Source organism: Aethalodelphis obliquidens, unplaced genomic scaffold (genome assembly GCF_003676395.1).
Source record: "Aethalodelphis obliquidens isolate GAN/ISIS:26980383/991018 unplaced genomic scaffold, ASM367639v1 scaffold95, whole genome shotgun sequence".
NCBI classification, from domain to species: Eukaryota; Metazoa; Chordata; class Mammalia; order Artiodactyla; family Delphinidae; genus Aethalodelphis; species Aethalodelphis obliquidens.
In genome coordinates this window covers 694,629-711,392 of record NW_020838039.1, presented here as the reverse complement: position 1 = coordinate 711,392, position 16,764 = coordinate 694,629, and positions in this window count along the sequence as shown.

Genomic DNA, 16,764 nt, shown 5'->3' with positions numbered 1-16,764 from the left:
AAAATAAATAAGGAAACAGAGCTTTAAATGACACAATAGACCAGATAGATTTAATTGATATTTATAGGACATTCCATCCCCAAAGAGCAGATTACACTTTCTTCTCGAGTGCACACAGAACATTCTCCAGGATAAATCACATCTTAGGTCACAAATCAAGCCTCAGTAAATTTAAGAAAATTGACATCATATCAAGCATCTTTTCTGACCACAACATTATGAGATTAGAAATGAATTACAGGGAAAAAAACCGTAGAAAAACAGAAACACATGGAGGCTAAACAATACGTTACTAAATAACCAAGAGATCACTGAAGAAATAAAAGAGGAAATCAAAAAATACCTAGAGACAAATGACAATGAAAGCACGATAATCCAAAACCTATGGGATGCAGCAAAAGCAGTTCTAAGAGGGAAGTTTATAGCCATACAAGCCTACCGCAAGAAACAAGAAAAATCTCAAGTTAACAATCTAACTTTACACCTAAAGGAACTTGAGAAAGAAGAGCAAACAAAACCCAAAGGTAGCAGAAGGAAAGAAATCATAAAGATCAGAGCAGAAATAAATGAAACAGAAACAAAGAAAACAATAGCAAAGCTCAATAAAACTAAAAGCTGGTTCTTTGAGAAGATAAACAAAACTGATAAACCATTAGGCAGACTCATCAAGAAAAATAGGGAGAGGACTCAAATCAATAAAATTACAAATGAAAAAGGAGAAGTTACAATAGACACCACAGAAATACAAAGCATCCTAAGAGACTACTACAAGCAACTCTATACCAATAAAATGGACAACCTGGAAGAAATGGACAAATTCTTAGAAATGCACAACATTCTGAGACTGAACCAGGATGAAACAGAAAATATGAACAGATCAATCACAAGCACTGAAATTGAAACTGTGATTAAAGATCTTCCAAGAGACAAAAGTCCAGGACCAGATGGCTTCACAGGTGAATTCTATCAAACATTTAGCGAAGAGCTAACATCTATTCTTCTCAAACTCTTCCAAAAATTTGCAGAGGAAGAAACACTCCCAAACTCATTCTATGAGGCCACCATCACCCTGATACCAAAACCAGACAAAGGTACTACAAAAAAGAATATTACAGACCAATATCACTGATGAACATAGATGCAAAAGTCCTCAACAAAATACTAGCAAACAGAATCCAACAACACATTAAAAGGATCATACACCATGATCAAGTGGGATTTATCCCAGGGATGCAAGGGTTCTTCAATATCCACAAATCAATCAATGTGATACACCATATTAACAAATTGAAGGATAAAAACCATATGGTCATCTCAATAGATGCAGAAAAAGCTTTTGACAAAATTCAACACCCATTTATGATAAAAACTCTCCAGAAAGTGGGCATAGAGGGATCCTACCTCAACATAATAAAGGCCATATACGACAAACCCACAGCAAACATCATTCTCAATGGTGAAAAACTGAAAGCATTTCCTCTATGATCAGGAATGAGACAAGGATGTCCACTCTCACCACTGTTATTCAACATAGCTTTGGAAGTCCTTGCCATGGCAATCAGAGAAGAAAAAGAAATAAACGGAATACAAATTGGAAAAGGAGAAGTAAAAATGTCACTATTTGAAGATGACATGATACTCTACATAGAGAATCCTAAAAATGCCACCAGAAAACTACTAGAGCTAATTAATGAATTTGGTAAAGTTGCAGGATATGAAATTAATGCACAGAAATCTCTTACATTCCTATACACTAATGATGAAAAATCTGAAAGAGAAATTATGGAAACACTCCCATTTACCACTGCAGCAAAAAGAGTAAAATACCTAGGAATAAACCTTTGTAGGGAAAAAATAGACCTGTATGCAGAAAACTATAAGACACTGATGAAAGAAATGAAAGATGACACAAATAGATGGAGAGATATACCATGTTTTTGGATTGGAAGAATCAATATTGTGAAAATGACTATACTACCCAAAGCAATCTACAGATTCAATGCAATCCCTATCAAATTACCAATGGCATTTTTTACGGAACTAGAACAAAAAATCTTAAAATTTGTATGGAGACACAAAAGACCCCGAATAGCTAAAGCAGTCTTGAGGGAAGAAAACGGAGCTGGAGGAATCAGACTCCCTGACTTCAGACTATACTACAAAGCTACAGTAATCAAGACAATATGGTACTGGCACAAAGAAAGAAACATAGATCAATGGAACAAGATAGATAGTCCAGAGATAAACCCATGCACCTATAGTCAACTAATTTATGACAATGGAGGCAAAGATATACAATGGAGATATGACAGTCTCTTCAAAAAGTGGTGCTGGGAAAATTGGACAGCTACATGTAAAAGAATGAAATTAGAACACTCCATTACACCATATACAGAAATAAATTCAAAATGGATTCAAGACCTAAATGTAAGACCAGACACTATAAAACTATTAGAAGAAAACATAGGAAGAACACTCTTTGACATAAATCACAGCAAGATCTTTTTTGATCCACCTCCTAGAGTAATGGAAATAAAAACAGAAATAAACAAATGGGACCTAATGAAACTTAAAAGGTTTTGCACAGCAATGGAAACCATAAACAAGATGAAAAGACAACCCTCAGAATGGGAGAAAACATTTGCAAACAAATCAATAAAGGATTAATCTCCAAAATATATAAACAGGTCATGCAGCTCAATATTAAAGAAACAAACAACCCAATCCAATAATGGGAAGAAGACCTAAATAGACATTTCTCCAAAGAAGACATACAGATGGCCAAGAAGCACATGAAAAGATGCTCAACATCACTAATTATTAGAGAAATGCAAATCAAAACTACAATGAGATATCATCTCACAACAGTTAGAATGGGCATCATCAGAAAATCTACAAACAACAAATGCTGGAGAGGGTGTGGAGAAAAGGGAACTGTCTTGCACTGTTGGTGGGAATGTAAATTGATAGAGCCACTATGGATTACAGTATGGAGGTTCCTTAAAAACCTAAAAATAGAATTACCATATGATCCAGCAATCCCACTACTGGGCATATAACATGAGAAAACCATAATTCAAAAAAAACACATGCACCCCAATGTTCATTGCAGCACTATTTACAATAGCCAGATCATGGAAGCAACCTAAATGCCCATCGATAGACAAATGGATAAAGAAGTTGTGATACATATATAGAATGGAATATTGCTCAGCCATAAAAAGGAAATAAATTGGGTCATTTGTTGAGACGTGGATGGATCTAGAGAGTGTCATACAGAGTGAAGTAAGTCAGAAATAGAAAAACAAATATCGTATATTGACGCATGTATGTGGAACCTAGAAAAATGGTACAGATGAACTGGTTTGCAGGGCAGAAGTTGAGACACAGACGTGGAGAGTAAATATATGGACTCCAAGGGGGGAAAACCGCGGTGGGGTGGGGATGGTGGTGTGCTGAATTGGGCGATTAGGATTGACATGTATACACTGATGTATATAAAATTGATGACTAATAAGAAACTGCAGTATAAACAAACAAACAAACAACTAATACTAAACTTTCTTTGGGTTATTTGTATGGAAATATGTTAATATAAATGTTTCAGACATACATGAAATTTCTAAAAATCTTATATGTTCTGGTTTAATGTTATAAGTCGCAATTCTAGTTATTACTTTGAAATGTATATCTCAGAAGTAACTAAATTTCCTTGTCAATTTCATTACTATGAACTTTCATCAAATCTTTAACCGTGGTCATTTTTAAGTTTTCTGTCATTTACCGACAGTTTTGGGTGTACTCTGATGCTTTCACAAAAATATTCCTATAAAAGAGTTTCATCTTCAAGGAATTCATGGAAAAGACTGACAAGTACAGGTTTCTGGTAACTGACTATACTGCTGAACTGAATGAATAAGCATTTTCAGAACTCTAATGAAAAACTGATGAATTCATAAAAGTGCTAACAAAAGATCAAGAGAAAAAAATTAATTACATGTGACTGAGTGAAATGATGAGGATGATTATAATTTTTGTGACTTTCTGTTTGAATAAAAAAAAATCCCACAAGGACTCAGAGGCAAAAAATATACAAATCAATTTTCACTGCAAAGTAAAGGATCTGTTACAGTGGAGGATTACTGGACTGAATGTCAATATTATGATATAGTATGAGTGTGTTTTGTGTTTGGTAATTGCAATCATTGTTGCTTTTGTTGTGGTCATCCATTTACAATGCTTGGTGTCAGTTTATTTATGTCTTGTAAAAATAAAATACAGTGTGTGCAAAAAAAAAAATGCAACCCATTGAATGTAGAAGCAGATATGAAAATTCAACTATCATTTATAAAGCCAGGCACTTTTAAAAAATGCAAAAATACAAAACAACACTACTCTTCACAGATTTTTGTTGTTGTTTTGGAAAATATAATTATTTTTCCAAAAAATTTTTTTATTCTAATATGTTATAGATTTATGATGTTATTTTTATTATGTTATTCTTAAAGAAATTAAAATACTATAAAAAGATGTATATAATATATACAATGGAATATTATTCAGCCACATAAAATGAAATCTTGCCATTTGTGGCAACATGGATGGACCTAGAGGGTATTATGCTAAATGAAATAAGTCAGACAGGGAAAGACAAATATCATATGTTTTCATTTATGTATGGAATCTAAAAAACAAAACAAATAAATAAGTAGAAAAGAAATAGAGACATAGATACAGAGAACAACAGGTGGTTGCAAGAAAGGGGGATGAGTGAAATAGGTGAGGGGATTAAGAGGTATAAACTTCCAGTTACAAAATAAATGAGTCAGGGGATGAAAGGTACAGCATGGAAATTACAGTCAATATTATTGTATAAAAATTGTATTGTACCTTGTAAAATATCCTCTGAGGATAAGGGGGAATATTATTTGGAAGTGCTTACTTTGGATCTCATCAAATACCTGTTCTGCATTGTTATTTGGCAGTTAAATGTGTTGAATCTCTCCCCTAAGTGACATTGGGTGCTACAATGACTGAGTATCAGTTTTTAAAAAATCTTTGGGTGTATAAAGCCTTTGTTCATTCTTCTGAAGGTGACCATTCACTTATTCTGCAGTATTGTAATAACTTTGTGTTGTAACACATGAAAACTAGACTTATTGTGGTGATCATTTTGTAATGCATTGAAATATCAAATCACTATGTTGTGTACCTGGAACTTAAAAAAAAAAAGTTATTACAAAATAACGGCTACAATTCCTTGTGCTATACAATACGTCATTGTTGCTTATCTATTTTATACATAGTATTTACACTATTTACATAGTGTCTCTTAATCCCATACCCCTCATTTGCTCCTCACTCCCTCCTTCTCATTGGTAACCACTAGTTTGTTTTCTATATCTGTGAAACTGTTTCTGTTTTGCATATACATTTATTTGTATCATTATTTTTAGATTCCACGTGTAAGTGATATCATCGAGTACCTGTCTTTTTCTGTCTGACTTATTTCACTAAGCATAATATTCTCTAGGTCCATCCATGTTGCTGCAAGCAATAGAGTTTGATTCCTTTTTATGGTTGAATAATATTCCATTGTATATGTGTATCATATCTTCTTTATCCATTGATCATTCATCTGTTGATGGGCATTTGGGTTGCATCCATATCTTGGCTGTTGTAAATAGTGCTGCTGTGAATGTTGGGGTTGCATATATCTTTTTTGTTCTTTTTTAAAAAATGTTTTTTTAATTGAAGTATAGTTGATTTACAATGTTGTACCAATCTCTGCTCATACCTTTTTGAATTAGTGTTTTATTTTTCCAGACATATACCCTGGTGTGGAATTGCTGAATCATATGGTAGTTCTATTTTTAGTTTTTTTGAGAAATGTCATATTGTTTTCCATATTGGCTGTACCAATTTATGTTCCCACCAACAGTGTACACGGTTTCCCTTTTCTCTACATCCTCCTGGTTATGTGTGGTCTTTTTGATGATAGGCATTCTGGCAACCATTCTGTGTGAGGTGATATTTCATTGTTGTTTTGATTTACTTTTCTCTAATAATTAATGATGTTAAGCATCTTTTCATGTGCCTATTGGTCATCTGTATGTCTTCTTTGGAAAAATGTCTCTTCAGGTCTTCTGCCCATTTTTTAATCAGGTTTTTTTTGTTGATGTTGGGTTGTATGAGCTGTTTATATATTTTGAATATTAATCCCTTGTTAGTCATAGCATTCATAAGTATTTTCTCTTCTTAAGCAGATTGTCTTTTTGTTTTCTCAATGGTTTCCTTTGCTGTGCAAAATCTTTTAAGTTTAGTTAGGTCCCATTGGCCTATTTTTGCTTTTGTTTCCTTTGCTTGAGGAGACAGATCCAAAAAAATATGTCAAAGAGTGTTCTGCCTATGCTTTCTTCTAGAAGTTTTATGGTTTCCTGTATTACATTTAGGTCTTTAACCCATTTTGAATTTATTTTTACATGGTATTAGAGAGTATTCTAATTTCATTCTTTTACATGTAACTGTCCAGTTTTCCCAGCATCACTTATTGAAGAGATTGTCTTTTCCCCATTGTATATTTTTACCTCCTTTGTCATGGATTAATTGACAATACGTGCATGGGTTTATTTCTGGGCTCTCTATTCTGTTCCATGGATCAATGTGTCTGTTTTTGTGCCAGTACCATACTGTTTTGATTACTGTGGTTTCATAGTAAAATCTGAAGTCAGGGAGCATGATACCTCCAGCTATGTTAATTTTCTCAAGATTGCTTTGGCAATTTGGGGTCTTTCTTTTTCCATATAAATATTAGGATTATTTATTCCAGTTCTGTGAAAAATGTCATGTGTGTTTTGATAAGGATTGCATTAAATCAGTGGATTTCTTTGGGTAGTATGGCCATTTACCAATATAAATTCTTCCAATCTAAGAAGATAGTATATATTTCCATTTTTTGTTTTCATCTTTAATTTCCTTCATCAATGTTTTATAGATTTTAGAGTGTATATCTTTCACCTCTTTGGTTAAGTTTATTCCTAGGTATTTTATTCTTTTGATTTGATTTTAAATAGATTTTTTCTTACTTTCTCTTTCTGATAGTTCATTATTAGTGTGCAGAAAACCAATAGATTTCTGTATATTAATCTTGTATCCTACAACTTTGCTGAACACATTTATTAACTCTAATAGTTTTTGGGTGGAGATTTTAGGGTTTTCTATGTATAATATCATATCATCTGCAAATAGTGACAGTGACTTCTTCCTTTCCAATTTAGATATGTTTTATTTCTTTTCTATTCTGATTGCTGTGGCTAGGACTTCCAATACTATGTTAAACAGAAGTTGTGAGAGTAGTCATCCTTGTCTTCTTCTTGATTTTAGAGGGAAAGCTTTCAGCTTTTCACCATTGAGTATGATGCTGGCCATGGGTTTGTTATAAATGGCCTTTATTGTGTTGAGGTATATTTTCTCTATGCCAACTTTGATGAGAGTTTTTTTTTTATCATGAATGGATGTTATATTTTGTCAAATGCTTTTTCTGTGTCTATTGAGATAACCATGTGATTTTTATCCTTCATTTTGTTAATGTGGTGTATCACATTGATTTGTGGATATTGAACCATTATGTATCCCTTGAATAAATCTCACTTGATCATGGTATATGATATTTTAAATGTATTGTTGAATTCAGTTTGCTAATATTGTGTTAGGATTTTTGCATCTATATTCATCAGAGATATGGCCTATAATTTTCTCATTTTGTAGTGTCTTTGTCTGGTTTTGGTATCAGGGTAATGGTGGCCTCATAGAGTGAATTTGGGAGTGTTTCCTCTTCTTCAGATTTATGGAATAGTTTGAGAAGTAATAGGTATTAGTTCTTCCTTCCATGTTTGGTAGAATTTCCCTGTGAAACCATCTAATCCTGGACTTTTGTTTGCTAGGAGTTTTTTGATTACCAATTCAATTTCACTACTAGTAATTAGTCTGCTCAAATTATCTATTTCTTCCTGATTTAGTTATGGAAGAGTATATGCTTCTAGAAATTTATCCATTTCTTCTAGGTTGTCCAATTTGTTGTCATATAACTGTTTGTAGTATTCTCTTATTGTTTTTTTGTATCTCTCTGATATTGATTGTAACTTCTCTTTCATTTCTTATTTCGTTTGTGTCCTCTATCTTTTTTTTAATGAGCCTTGTAAAAGACTTATCAATTTTGTTTATCTTTTCAAAAAAACCCAGCTCTTATTATTGATCTTTTCTATTTTTGTCTCTATTTTATCTGTTTCCTCTCTAATTTTTATTAGTTCCTTCCTTTTGCTGACTGTGGGCTTTGTTTGTTATTTTTTGAATTCCTTTAGATGGTAGACTATGTTGTATATTTGAGATTTTTTTTGTTTCTTAAGGTAGGCCTATATCATTATAAACTTCCCTGCCTTTGCTGTGTCCCATAGATTTAGAAAGTTGTGTTTTTATTTTCAGTTTTCTTGAGGTTTCTTCTGATTTCCTCTTTGATGTCTTCATTGATCCATTGGTTTTTAGTAGCATGTTATTTAGTCTCCATGTGTTTCTCATTTTTTCTTCCTGTAATTGATTTCTATGTTTGTACTCTTGTGGTTGGCAAAGATGCTTGGTATGTTTTCTATCCTCTTAAATTTTTTGAGACTTGTTTTATGACCTAGCATGAGATCTATCCTGGAGAATATTCCATGTGCACTTGAAAAGAATATGTATTCTTCTGTTTTGGGAAGTAGTGTTCTGTAAGTATCTATTAAGTTTAACTGATCTAATGTGTCCTTTAAGGCCACTGTTTGCTTATTGATTTTCTATCTGGATGATCTGTCCTTTGATATAAGTAGGGTGTTAAAGTCCCCTACTATTATTGTACTATTGTCAATTTCTTCCTTTAATATTTGCTTTATATATTTAGGTGCTCCTATATTAGATGCTGACAAATGTTACATCCTCTTTTTGTATGATCCTTTTATCATTATATAATGGCCTTCTTTGTCATTTTTTATAGATTTTATTTTAAATTCTTCTTTGTCTGACATGAATATAGTTACTGCAGCTTCCTGTTCATTTTCATTTGCATAAAATATCTTTTTCCATCTCCTCACTTTTAGTTCATGTGTGTCTTTGGCTCTGAAGGAAGTCTCTTCCTGGGAGCATATAAATATGCTTTGTTATTTTTTTATTTAAAATTTTTATTTCTTATTAAAGTATAGTTGATTTACAATGTTGTGTTAGTTTTGGGTTATACAAAAAATATTCAGTCATATATATATACATATCTTTCAGATTCTTTTCCATTATAGGTTACCACAAAAATGTACCTTGTTTTCTAGCCAATCAGCCAACCTATGTCTTTTGATTACAGCCTTTAGTCTGTTTTCATTTAAAGTGATTATTGATAAGTGTGTACTTATTGCCATTTTGTTCCTTGTTTTCTGGTTGTTTTTGTATTTCTTCTCTGTTCTTTTCTTCTTAGTTTAGTCTCTTTCTTTGTGGTTTGATGATTTTCGTTAGTAGTATGCTTTGTTTCTTTCTCTCTAGTTTTCTTGTATCTATTGTATGTTTTTGATTTGTGGTTACCATGGTGTTCATATATGTTGACCTATAACTATATTTACTTGTTTTAAACTTACAGTAATTTAAGTTCAAACACATACTAAAACATTTACATTCCCCTCACGCACGTTTTTTGTTTTTGATGTCATATTTTACATCTTCATGTCTATCCCTTAACTGTTTATTGTAGTTATAGTTAATTTTACAATTTTTGTCTTCTGGGTTTTTTTCTTTCCTTGTAAACTTTTACTTCTCATTGTAGCCTTTTCTTTTCCACTTAAAGAAGACGCTTTATCATTTCTTGCAAGGTCAGTTTAGAATTGACAAACTCTTTCAGCTTTTGTTTGTCTGAGAAGTTCTTTATGCAAGTTGGAGTGTGTGTTGGGATGATCCTGGCAAGCCAGTCAAAGCCTCAGGTAGTTTTCAGTCTGTTTCCTCTGCACAGTTCCTGGATGTAAGCAAGCATGTGTATGCACTGTTCGTGAGCAGAGTCTTGGTTTCTTACAACCCTCAGTTAAATCCCACTTATTTTCAAACCAGCTAAGGGGACTGATCTTCCTTGTGTCAGACCCCAGAGCTGGGATGTACAATATGTGGCTCAAACTCCTCATTCCCCAGGAAGGATCTGTGCCCATGTAATCCATCTTCTGAGTCCCCTCCCAGGAGCACAGGTCTTGACCTGATTGTCTCTCCTTCTTTCTTACCCAATTCTGTGTGGATCTTTCTTTACAGCCTCGGTTGTAGAAGAGCCTTTCTACCAGTCTCCAGGTTGTTTTCAGTAAGACTTCCTCCACATGTAGGTGTATTTTTAGTGTGTTCATGGAGGGAGGTGAGCTCAGTGTCCTCCTCAGCCATCCCAATTTCCCTCCTGGTCATGTCTTTTTTTTTTTTAAAGAATATTATAATGTACTGGTTAAGTGGGAACCTGGAGTCAGACTGGTGAGGTTAGCTTCTTACTCTGCCACATATTAGCTGTTCAACTTGGACAAGATACCTATCTCCTATACTTCTGATTCTTCATCTTATAGAGTGAAGATTTGAATGGTACCTAATTTATAGAGTTGTTTTATATTGAGTTTATATATGTAAAGGTTTAAAGTAGTACCCAGAGTGTAGTGCCTTCTCTATAAATACTAATTTTGATTACTACCAGACTACTTTTAAATTTAAGCTTAATAGCAATTTCAGTGTCCTTACGAAAATAGGCATACATTTAAAGCAGGAAGAGTAATCACCCACCCACACACACACACACACACATACACACACACACCATCTTGTGTGTATTAGGAGCATAATGTAGTTTTCTTGGCATAAACAAATCTCTGCTTTGGTAATATGAATGTCCAAAATTTCACTTTCATGATCTGATTTTAATAGTGTTTGTAACACAGGCAAGAGTCTTTGTGCTCCATTTCAGATCCTCTCAGTTTTGCTTTGAGATCTAATGTTAAAATATACGAAGTAGTTCCAGTTATCAGTTTGTTTTAAAAACTACTTTATTTTTCTCCTGAGATACAAAATGAAGGTGTAAAAACATTTGTTATTCTCAAAGCTTTCCTGTTCTTTCTGGTTGGAAAGCTTATTTTCAACTCTGGGCTCTGAATAAAACCCATTATAGTTATAATACATGTCTTTCCAATCAACAACATTCATTTGTTTCTTGTTGTTTTTAAGAAATTTTATTGTGCAAATGAGGAATACAAAAAACTTTAAGAAAAGTTCTTAACCTTTACTGAGTTGATGGTCAAAGAGAAGAAAGACAAATATATCAAAATTATAAGCAATTTAAAATATGCCACTAGAAAGAATATGCTTAATTTCTAGTTGTGAATTAAACAGTAATGAGATAGTCATTTCATTTTATAATGCCAATTTATGCCAAAGAAAAAAGCTCTCAGTGTAAAAGTTCATATCTTAAAATGGAGGATCTAAATAAAATTTTGGTATTTTGCTTAACTGTAGAATGGCTGGATTTTGGTTCTAGGTTAACAATTTTCTAAAAATCTGGAAATCCTATGTGTGTGAATGGGAGTGGGGGGAGGTTTGGACAAAAGAGAGAATATACTGAAGCTTGCTGCTAATACATTTCTTTAGAGATTGGATTTCAATTTAACCAAGGTCTCCTTCTTTGCTATTCAATGGATATAACAAATCAAAGAATCAAAAAGATACATTTCTCCAACAGAGTCCCAGTATGTGGGCATCAGGTTATTGCCCAAACAAGGCTCTAGTGAGTGTGTATAATGGCTGTTGATTTTGGCAATAAGTATTTGAACTACATCCAAATTATAACAATTATACATTCTACCTGTCCTTCCCCTCCATATGTTTGGTCAGTATAGCTTGGGGACTTTTTCAGACCCTGTTTGAGAAACTTAGAGCTCAGCAGGCTCAAAACACAGTCTTTCAGGCCTCTATGATTGCATGGACTGTGTCCTTTTCTTGAAATTTTCACCTTAGTCCTCTTAACCTTCTGGTCTCCAGTTAGACACCACTTCCTTTAAAGAGCCTTTACTAACCTTTTCCATTTCCAATCATAATTCTCATAGCAACTGTTACTTGGCTCTATTAGGACATGTAATCAGTCTCTTTTAATTTCCTCTTTACCTAGCCTGTATGTTGCCTCCAGGCTCATCTAGTCAGGTTCCATGTCCAGTTGAGATATTTTGATACATTTGAGAAACATTGTTATATAAATAACAATAGAATGTCTTTCATACAATGGTTCATAATAGGCTCTATAATAATTTCCTCAAATTATTATCATTAGCTTTATATATGCATTTTAAATTTGTAGATTGTTTTAGTGTGATAAATATTCAGAATCTTCCCATTTTCTTCTTTCTTTACTATATCTTTATGCATAGCACAGAGGAGATTTTGAATTTGTGACCCATTAGTCATGTCTGTAAAAAAGATATATTGATTTGACTCAAACCTCTGAGAAGTTAAAAAATCAACTGGTAATCTCACAAGTTGGACACATGATTAGTAAGAAAAAAATTATTTGTCAGCAACAATTAGATGTTGTTAAGACTTTTACTCTCTGAGTTGGTTATGTTTATTACTCTTAAAACCTAAACACTCATGTTGAACAAGCTGCATTAACTTAATGAGCTGGATGTGAATGCAGGCACAAACCTCAAGGGGCCACATGTATGGTAGGGCATGGAGGGTCTCCTCTCACAACCAGCACAATGCAATCATGCTGTCATCAGGTGAACCGGCCTTACATCTGGTTTCCCCTAATTCATACAGCTTATTTAGAGACATCGGTAAAAAAAAAGTGTCCATGGTCCTTGGTACATTGTCTGTGATGTGCCTCCAGGACATCATGTCTAAGGACCCAGAAATGTCTGACTTTAGTGTTCATGCAGCAAGAAGCAAACTCAGCGATTTACCAGGGAGCTTTATTAGTTGGCTGACTACTATATTTCCTAGAACAGTCTGGCATGAATGTTGTAACAAGGCCCTGATTAAAAACGTGATTAATTTAGTTTTGGTTGAAAATGCTCACGATGTTCTGTTTAAAAAGTGAAATGACTCAAAGCTGACTTTTTAGTGTGGATAAAATCAGTGACATTGCCCTAGTAGTACATACTAAACCAATGGTGGACTCACAGCCACGGCTTTATCAAGCTGTTAAGAATTAAAGCCTGTAATTAGTGACAGCAGCATGATCTATGATTACCTTCACAATGACATGTTTCACAGGTTCATGTGCCAAGACAGTGACATTATTTATGGGTATTTGTAGTAGTGAGATTTTAAGAGCACAGGAAAAATTATCAACTGCTATTGTCCAAGTTCATGAAATGTAAAGCCAATTCACGTAAAACTCACATTGACAAGCATATACTGCTCACAGGTAATAAAGGCAATGACAGCTATGGGCGCTGAGGAGGAAAACTCCTTTCTTCCTGATTAGGAGTACTAAAGGCAATAAATGATCCTAATTACATGGTCAAATGCAATTACTGACTTGACTTTGCATTCTGTTTTCTACTAATGTAATTCTTCAGAATTTTTTTTCTGCATCAAAATGTATTTGAAAAATTATTATTGATATTTATTATTTGAAGAATAAGGGGAAAAAGCATTGAAAGAGCTGGTCTGTATCACATAATTTGGTTCTCCAAAGTATATTTAAGTTTTTTAAGTCAATACTCTACCATTTACTATTTTTGATGCCCCTCTACTCTACCTCACTCTTCTGTCATTTGTATTTACCATAATGTGTGTTATGTTACTTTATACTTGCATTTTATCTGTTAATTTATTTAACAAGCAATCATTGAACACCTACTGTGTGCAAACATGATGATATATGCTGGAGATTCACTAGTCAACACACAGGGTGCCTGACTTAAGTGAGCTTGATGGGCATGAGGGCAAAATAAAGAGGCAACCACAAATGGCGTGCACTAAGTGTTCAGGAGTGGGCACTGTGAGAATTAGGGTGGGAATGCAAGAGGTTAGGAAAGACTCTTTGAAGCAAATGATATCCAACTTGAGGTCATAGTGTTATGAGGACAACAAAAGTGAAGAAGATTTCAGGGAAAGGGGACAGTATGAATGCTTAAAGGCCTGAGAGACTGTCGTTTGAGCCCAATGAGCTCTATGTTGAGGACAGTGTGACATGAGACTCGAGAGGTTATTTGTTGGATTTTTTCACTGACAACAGAGAAGTTAACATTGATGTGACATAAATGAAAGCATCATTCAACATGCTCATTTGATTTGACCACTGTCATCTTTAAAATACCATAGTTTGAATGCATATTTGAAGTACTCAAAGATCTTTTTAAAAAAATTTTATTTATTTATTTTTGGCTGTGTTGGGTCTTCGCTGCTGTGCGAGGGCTTTCTCCAGTTGCGGCGAGCAGGGTCCACTCTTCATCGCGGTGCATGGGCCTCCCACTGTTGCAGCCTCTCTTGTGGAGCACAGGCTCCAGACGTACAGGCTCAGTAGTTGTGGCTCACGGGCCCAGTTGCTCCATGGCATGTGGGATCTTGCCAGACCAGGGCTCAAACCCATGTCCCCTGCATTGACAGGCAGATTCTCAACTGCTGCGCCACCAGGGAAGCCCTGAAGTACTCAAAGATCTTTATTCATATTTGGTAAGATGGAATTTTTGGTGATGGTAAAATTAAATTTTATCTTGATTACACACTTTATTTTTCTGCTTAAACTTACAAATAAGTCATGTGAATAAATCTCAGTATTCCCAAAAGGGTACAATATGTCCAAGGTATAGGGCATATCATAGAAGAGATTGATCATGAGGAATCAGGCTGGAGAGTTAGACAGGGGCCAAATAATGGAAGCCTTTACCCTGCGGGGGTTCAGACTTTATTCAGGAAGATTGTTACATTGATTTCTTTTGTAGCTGTTTTAGAGAGGTCACCCTAGTAGCAGTTGGAAAATGGAGAGGAGGGGGAAGATGGGTGGTGGGCAAAGTGTAGGATATTGTTACGTATGAGACATGAGGAAAGTCCAAACCAAGGACATGTGGGGGTGGTAAATGAGGAGGAGAGGAAGAACATGAGATCTGTAAAGGAGATAGACTTGAACATGGGAGGTGAGCAAAAAGAGGGGTCAGTGAAAACTCTTGGGATTTTGACTTGGGAGACAAGGTGAATAACAAAGACATTAAGGTTGGAATAAGAAGGATCATGGCCAGAGCACAGATATGAACTCCATTTTGGACAGTGCTAGAGAAGAATTATCCCAGAAGTGGATCTGCATTTGTGTAATTAAAAGAGAGACAGAATTAGAAGAAGTGGATTGAGAATGCAGGAGAAAGCCTAGAATTTGGGTGTAGACTAATGCAGGGACCTTAGCAGATCAATAGGTTACATTCTTCTTCCCCTGCAGTTTGAAACAAATGCAGATCTAGACACAGGAGTAAGGCAGTTAATGATGGAAACATTACCTCTATTACTGATAAAGTTGATTAAAGAATATTTCTGAGGTCAAAAGCATTGCTAGGATTTCACTTAGTAGTCAGACATCTTTACTTACCCCTGGAGTTGGAGAGGAGAGCTAATCAGAACACAGGTGCCTGTATGCAGCAGACTAGAAAAAATGAGAGTCCCTCTCTGAAGCTCAGAAATCAGAGAAGCCACTTTTTCTTTGTTGAAGAGGACAGGAAAGAAAATGGAAGTGTTGTTATAGGTGAAGTTCCATCACATGACTTGAGGTCATAATAAATGGTCTCCCAGTAACCTTCATTTGAGAGGAGGGCAGAGGAACAGAATATAAAAGAGTAATATGATGATAATGATGATGACTAAAATGGCTAACATATAGTACATACTTACTGTGTGCCTTGTACCCTTCTAAGTTCTTTATGATCATTAACCTCTTTTTTTTAAAATAGAGTTATCTCACTTTATTGAACATTTCAAGTGTTTTTTAATTCAATGGGGGTAATTTAAAACTTCTTCCAGTTTTATTGAGATATAACTAATGTACAGCACTGTAATAAGTTTAAGGTGTATACTATAATGATTTGACTTACATACATGACGAAATAATTACCACAATAAGTTTAGTGAACATTCATCATCTCATGTAGACACAAAACTAAAAAAAGGAAAATATATTTAAAATTTCTCCCTTGTGATGAGAACCCTTAGGATTTGCTCTCTTAACAACTTTCATATATAACACACAGCTGTGTTCATTATACTAAGCATGTTGTACATCACATCCCTAGTACTTGTTTATCTTATAACAAGAAATTTGTACTTTTGACCACCTTCATCCAATTCACCTTCCCCCCACCTCTGCCTCTGGTAACCACAAATCTGATCTCTTTTTCTATGAGTTTTTTTGTTCGTTTTTTGAAGTATAATTCTCCTACAACATCATGTCAGTTCCTGGTGTATAACATGTTGATTTGGTATTTCTATACATTACAAAATTATCACCACTATAAGTCTGTTATCATCTGTTATCATACAAAGATATTACATTATTTTTGACTATACTCCCCACATTGTACATTTCATACCCATGACTTGTTTGTACCTCACCTATTTCACTCACCCCCATCTGTTCTCTTCTGGAAACCACCTGTTTGTTCTCTGTACTGTGACTCTGTTTCGTTTTTTATGTTTGTTCATTTGTTTTATTTTAAAATTTCCACATAAAAGTCAAATCATATACTATTCAACTTTCTCTCT